The sequence below is a fragment of the Gymnoscopelus microlampas genome, assembly GCF_963454915.1.
Source record: "Gymnoscopelus microlampas genome assembly, chromosome: 7".
Taxonomy (NCBI): domain Eukaryota; kingdom Metazoa; phylum Chordata; class Actinopteri; order Myctophiformes; family Myctophidae; genus Gymnoscopelus; species Gymnoscopelus microlampas.
Window position 1 is genome coordinate 4,117,957 of NC_139944.1, and position 7,611 is coordinate 4,125,567.

At 41.8% G+C, this 7,611-nt stretch overlaps 1 long non-coding RNA gene across 1 annotated transcript; it reads right to left on the reverse strand.

Annotated features, from left to right (window-relative positions):
• Positions 1-5,856: 5,856 nt before the first annotated feature.
• On the reverse strand, positions 5,857-6,943 carry LOC311049043. The gene is made up of 3 exons (XR_014601156.1): positions 6,646-6,943; positions 6,459-6,544; positions 5,857-6,187 (listed from the first exon to the last, which is right to left on the reverse strand). It is a non-coding gene; the product is annotated as an uncharacterized lncRNA (long non-coding RNA).
• Positions 6,944-7,611: the final 668 nt, after the last annotated feature.

Sequence of the window (7,611 nt, forward strand, 5' to 3'; positions counted from 1 at the left end):
TTCAGATTGGACCCCCCCAAGTCAGATTGGACCCCCCCCCCAAGTAATTTATGATAATTAAAAAATACTTTTAATTTAAGTTAATAGAATTGTATAGATGTATAGATTAATAGATTGTATCTATAGACCACTCTAGTGCATCTGTAAACCACTGTGGTGCATCTGTAGACCACTCTAGTGTGTCTGCAGTATTTATTAAAGACTCATTTGCCTGGTCTTTAGCGACAGCTGAGTCTGGCAGTCCATGTTTTTCCTTTACTGGTGCTAATGTTTTGTTTCTATTTCATTGGTAGTTTATGCTAATGTTTATTGCGGGGCCAGAGCTCAGCTCTGGACCTGTTTTATTATTGGCAGTATTCTTCCGATTTTTCTGCCACTTTTCGCAGTTCTGGCTGAACCGTGCTGTCGCTTTTTACGAAACTCGGCCATATGGTAGATGGTCATGAAAAACTATCAAGAAATAATTCTCAAACTCATTCGTCAAAAGGTGGCGCTATAGCACTCAATTGAAAAATGCCAACTTTGAACAGGTACAACTCATGCCCTGTTTGACCTACAGCCATGAATCTTGGATACACATATGCGTCTCCTCATGCTGAACAACTTTCACCCTCTGACTTTTGACCTCTGACCTTTAGATCTCCCACCATTTTGAATTATATGAAAAACAGTCATTGGCTCTTAACTTCTGCATTTTTTCACTTAGAAAAAATCCGCTCCCATCGTTATGTCGGCAGAGGTCCAAAGTTCATGTGTAAAGAGTTTCGTGCAGATTACTCAAAAATCCCAGGAGGAGATGAGGTTTTAACTATTGCAATTTTATGAAAATTATTCATCTGCCCCTAACACATACATGCAAGACTCACATTACTTTGAAACTTTGCAGTAATGTAGAGGGTCATTCCAAATATCACTGAAAACAATCTCATTCCAATTGGCCAAAGGAGGGCGCTATAGCATTTTTTTTTAAATGCAAACTTTAAACAGGCAAAAGTCATGCCTCGCTTGGCCGAAAGTCGTGAAACTTGCTTACACTTGTGCCTTGACTCATGAGGAACACATCTATCGCTTTGACCAGTAAGCTCCGCCCTTAGATTGTCCGCAATTTTGAGCAGTTTGAAAAACACTTAAACCCAGGATTTTTCAGCTATTTGCGTGAAATGGTATTATCTGTATGACCTCCGTTTTCACTAGAACAGGTCTCTTGGTCCAATGGCTTCCCGCTTAAATGAATGCCTCACAACCTCAAGGTTGCCGGTAGCCTCACTTGGTACAGATTTCATTTAAAGTGCATTGCAAACAACAAGACTGTATCAATGAATACATGTGAAATTGTTAAAGATAACATGAAATGCTTATTTGAGAGGGTATGTTTTTGCAATGTATGACGTACTTCATTCTGAAAATAGCCGATCTACAATCTCAAAACTTTTCAGATAGCAACGTGTTTCTGAGCTTGTAGATCGGCTGCTTTCACTGGTTCACTTTTATCTTCAACAGACAACCTCAGCCTGTAAAAAGCTATAGCACTATAGGTAGTGTTGCAGCATGTCAATCCGAAGGTTGAGGTTTCGATTCCTGTTAATGGCTAAAGGTTGAGATGTCCAATCGATTCATTCTGCTTCAATCTCTCTCTCTTCAATCTATTATGTTTCCATTTCTCTCTCTCTTCAATCTATTCCGTTTCCATCTCTCTCTCTCTTCAATCTATTCCGTTTCCTTGTCTCTCTCTCTCTCTCTCTCTCTCTCTCTCTCTCTTCAATCTATTCCGTTTCCTTGGCTCTCTCTCTCTCTCTCTTCAGTCTATTCCGTTTCCACGTCTCTCTCTCTCTTTCTCTTCAATCTACTCTCTCTCTCTCTCTCTCTCTCTCTCTCTCTCTCTCTCTCTCTCTCTCTCTCTCTCCATTCACTGGCCCCGTATTATCGCTGCTTGCAGCTATATTTTAAGTTGAATTGCAAACATGACTGTATCAATGAATACTTGTGCAAATGGTAAAGATAACCTGAAATGCTTATTTGAGAGTATGTTTTTTCAATGTATGACGTACTTCATTGTGAAAGTAGCCGATCTACAATCTCACAACTTTTCAGATAGCAACATTTTGTGAGCTTGTAGATCGGCCGCTTTCACTGGTTTCGGTTTCGGGGAGACATACAATTTCTCTATTGGTAAATGGTTTGTGAACGAGTGGGGGCTTGGTTCATGACAGAAGGAAGAGATTTTCAACAGATAAAATCAGCCTGGACAAAGCTGTAGCACTATAGGTAGTGTTGCAGCCTCTCAGTCCGAAGGTTGAGAGTTCGATTCCTGTTACGGGCAATAGGATGTGATGTCCAATAAATCCATTATGTTTCCATCTCTCTCTCAAATCTATTCCATTTCCATGTCTCTCTCTCTTCAATCCATTCCGTTTCCATGTCTCTCTCTCTCTCTTCAATCTATTCCGTTTCAATGGCTCTCTTGCTCTCTCTCTTCAATCTATTCCGTTTCCATGTCTCTCTCTCTCTTCAATCTATTCCGTTTCAATGGCTCTCTTGCTCTCTCTCTTCAATCTATTCCGTTTCCATGTCTCTCTCTCTCTCTCTCTCTCTCTTCGATCTATTCCGTTTCCATGTCTTACTCTCTCTCTCTCTCTCTCTCTCTCTCTCTCTCTCTCTCTCTCTCTCTCTCTCTCTCTTCCGTCTCTCTCTCTCTTCCGTCTCTCTCTCTCTCTCTTTCTTTCTTTCTCTCTCTCTCTCCCTCTCTCTCTCTCTCTCTCTTCCGTCTCTCTCTCTCTCTCTCTCTCTCTCTCTCTCTCTCTCTCTCTCTCTCTCTCTCTCTCTCTCTCTCTCTCTCTCTCTCTCTCTCTCTCTCCATTCACTGGCCCCTTATTATTGCTGTATATTTTGTATTATTATTATGTTATGTTTTAACCTGTACAGCACATTGGGTGACCTGGTCATGTTAAATGTGCTTTATAAATACATTTTTGACTGGAGAGTCATCTCCAGTCCTATAGACAGATCTTAGTCCTGCCCACCTTAGCCCCGCCCACCTTTAAATATGCTTTAGAGTGAACGCCCACAATTCAACGTCAGAGAGCCAGAAGACAGAGGAAGCTTATTTCAGCCAGAGAGAGAGAGAGACAGCTCCTCCTTCTCTCACAGCCCCGTTGACATTCCCCCCGCATCTCCCCCGCCCCCAAAGCTCATTTCAGCCAGAGAGAGAGAGCTCAAGTAGTAAGGAAGGAATAACCTACTAACTTTGCAACCAAGCTTTGTAACCAAGCGTTGCTGTTGGCATCTTCAATTAACCAAACTAGAATCCCCATGTCCAAGAGTGTAACATTAGAAGCTTCACCAGCGCCTGGGTAACGCTAGATAATTAACACCAGCTGTGCGTGTGTGTGTGTGTGTGTGTGTGTGTGTGTGTGTGTGTGTGTGTGTGTGTGTGTGTGTGTGTGTGTGTGTGTGTGTGTGTGTGTATGCGCGCGCACATGTGCGTGCGATCTGACATGAAACTGAAAGTGACTTCTCAACGTGATCTGAAATGAAACTGAAAGTGACTTCTGAACTGGAGACGTTAAGCCATTGGTTCTCAAAGTACGGTCCGGGAGGGGATCTACATGCTTTATTTTTGAAAAATCTTGAACATTTATGCATTTCACATTTGTGCATATCTACATGCTTGTAGATCTGCTATTTTTGAAAAATCTTGAACATTTGTGCAAATCGTTGAATACACGATATATTTTAAAGCAAACCTTTGTAACTCAAATCTTTGCTTCTGGGGGTCCCTGGAACAAAATATTTTGAGATGGGGGTCCGTAGCCAAATACAATACAATTTGGGGGTCCCTGGCATGAAAACGTTTGCGAAGCACTGCGTTAGGCTATTCAATATTTGTTTTCATTTCTTGCACTAATATTTATTTAATTTGCAATAATTCAACTGTATGGCAAATAATGACATGCTAATGTTTTGAGACATATTGTATTTTATTACTGCACACTAGTAAATAAATAATTCTACACAATAATTACATATATGTTTTAAGTAACTAATCTCAATATGGACCCATTATATTATAGTGATGATAACTTTTGCGATAATCAAGTAGCTCTACAACAGATGCACAGCCATGACAGCAATGGTACAAAAAAATGTATATATATATTTGTTTTAAATATATCCTTTTCGGGCCAGAAAGTTTGTCGTAGGGCCCAGGTTGGACCTCCAGCGCCATTATGTTCATTATGTCTTTTGGCCACACTGTCATGGAAAACGGTAAACGGAAGACTCGCCCATAGCCGCGGGAAGACCTTTTGGGTTAAGGGTATGCGCACCCGTGCACGCGTGCTGGCTGCTATGCGCGTGCTCGCGCACATCCGATCCGTCCAATTTTTCACATTCCAGTCTGATTGACGAATTCCCAACATTGCTGGCCCACAATAACATACCTGACCTGCCGGAGATGGACGGATTATTTATTATTAAAAATTAAACATACATTAATCACTTCAGCCCTATTTACGCTTTGGCTATTTGAAAATAGACGATCTACAAGCTCACAACGCGTCACGGTGCAACACATTGTTAGCTTGTAGATCTGCTATATTAAAAAGATTTTCATTATTTTTAAGAACTTGAAATGGGACATTATAATGAGTATTTTCTACTTTTATGTACATGTTGATACCAATACTTGTGTACTTTTACTCAAGTTATTTTTGAATTCCAGACTTTTAATTGTAAGAGAGTACTTTTACTTCAGTAAAACATTTTTGTACTTTCCCACCACTGATTATTTATTTCTCTCACACACACATGCATCATGCGTCACACGCACACGCACACGCACACGCACACGCACATGCACACGCACACACACACACACACACACACACACACACACACACACACACACACACACACACACACACACACACACACACACACAAAGTATAATCAAAGGTGTTCTTTTAAGCTGGGGGGCTGGGGGCTTGTCAAAGTATGACACTGTAGTGTTAACATCAAAAGCCATATGCAGAAGTTCACTTTTAATGCCAAAATAAAGTCAGTTCGGCTCTGTCCAGACAACAATATGACGTTCATTCCGAGGTTCGGGGGTGCCGTCCTAAAGTTGGCTGCATGGTGCCACCACGATGTTGTTGTGACATTCCAAACTCATTCCATTGTTCCGCGTTACTACTTCGGTGTCTTACCTCCAGGATCCTTCTCAGTTCATGAACACAGAAGCCACGTCCTAGCTCTCCAGTCACAATGACATCTACAGTATGTCATACGTCCTTGTTTTTTTGGGATCATCAAAATCCCTATATTAGAGGTCCTATGGATGCAAACAAATAAAACTAGAAGAAAATAAAGCAGTCGCGCGTGGACCCCTCCTAGGGCCTGATTTCCGGCTGAGCAGGGAGGCTTTGGCAGTACTGTTGGACCTTCTCGACCTGGAACGGCAACATGGATGGGGTGCCACATTTGAAGTCCTGGTGTTTCTCTTCTGGCTGGCAAGTGGAGCATCATACAGGGTGGTGTCCTGTGTGTTTGATATGTCCACCGCGTTGTCCACAGGGTCACAAGGGAGGTCGTGGCCATCCGCCACAGGGTCATCCACTTCCCAAATACCCCCGAAGACCTGGAGGCAGTGACCCGTGGGTTTGCAAGGCTGGCTGGACATGCTGCCTTTGGAAGAGCAGCTGGAGCAATCGACGGCTGCCATGTCCATATAACCCCACCGATCGGCCCTCAGTGCTACCAGAACAGGAAACTGTTCTCGTCCATCATCCTGCAATCATCAGGGTCGATTGATCGACCCGTACGTGGGCTGGCCTGGGTCGGTGCATGACTCCAGAGTGCTCCGCTACAGCCCACTGTAGGCCTACTTGAGGTCACTCTACCCTCCTCCAGGCCATTTCATCCTAGCAGATGGAGGGTACCCATGCCTCCAACACCCCCTCCCCCTCATCACTCCCTACGGGAGGCCAATACCTGGTGTGGGAGCCCAGCGTTTCAACCTCCATCATTCCAGGGCACGTGGCATTATAGAGCGTGCCTTTGGAATGATGAAGACCAGGTTCCGTGCCATCTTCCTGGGTGCACTGGAGGTGCACCACACCTTTGTACCCTGTGTAAGTAATCACTGAACAGCCTAGTGACCCTATTCTGAGTATTATGGCTTAGTGAGGTCCTCGGACGGGCCCCGCCAGAGTCGGTCACGACCCCGGCGGAGCGTTCGGAAGACGCCCGTACTTGACTATCTAGAGGAAGTAAAAGTCGTAACAAGGTTTCCGTAGGTGAACCTGCGGAAGGATCATTACCGTTCGGCCCAGTGTTTATTCTCACTCGAGGCCCAAATAAATATAGAAATACTTGTCTAACCATTGTTCACATTAGAGAATACCAGATATGTTTGGACTGGATTAGTTTGAGTCCTGGAATGTGAAGTAATGCATTTTAACAACTCCAATTGCTTCTGCCTCTGTTTGGATACAAGAGAAAACCACTATCTCAAACTGTGAATCTCTCTCTCTCTCTCTCTCTCTCTCTCTCTCTCTCTCTCTCTCTCTCTCTCTCTCTCTCTCTCTCTCTCTCTCTCTCTCTCTCTCTCTCTCTCTGAATGTGACTAATGGGGAAAGGGGAAAAAACAAATGTAAAAGAATAATAAATATGTAGAAAGGAGGGTGTCTAAAATGTATTTAAAAAAACATGTTTAAGCGTTCATATTGTTTTAATGGGGAAGGAAAAAAATCTAATGTAAAAGAATAATAATCATGTAAAAAGGGGGGTGTCTAAAATGTATTAAAAGATGTTTAAGTGTTTATATAGTTTTACACAAAGGTATTAAAAATGTTAACATTGATAGTGTTTATATGAAATGTTTTAAATTAGAGTTTTACAGAATGCACTTTACTGTAATGTTTCCCTGCATTTGAAATAAAATAAATTTGCACTGTTTGACTAATATGATCATATCATGTAGCTGGAATAATTAACATGACTAAATTGTGTTACCAAAACATTTATAAATAAATGGAACGAATGACTGAATCATGTTGGCAGAACTTGATTGAAACGTGTCTAAATCAATGGAATGATGTTAAAATAACATGACTGAATCATGTTGCCAGAACGTGATTGAAACATGTATAAATAACTTTCTTCAACTACATTAGGTCAAATAAATATTGATGTGTTTAAGCTCCAATATTGCGCGCTAGAAGTTAAAACATCTGAGAGCATTTCAGAAAACCTTTACTTTTTGGATACGATGTGCAGAAAGGGGTAAGAATCATGTAAAGTGGAAAATATTCCAAAATGTCCCGGAATGTGCGGGTCAAACGGCACCGACAAACGTGGAACCTCACCTCGGAGCTACATAGCGGAGGGAGAGGTTCTAAATGGGGCTATGTTTAACCTAGACAACTGGATTGAGAGCCAATGCAAACGATTAATGTGCAACCAATGTCCACTATTCAATCACTTAGATCCAACAACTTATTTTTTTCAGTGTATTAACGGTGTAATATTAGGCCTAATAATAATAATAGATTGTATTTATAATGCACTTAACATTTGGGTAAAACAAAAAAAAACATCACATTAAAACATGTT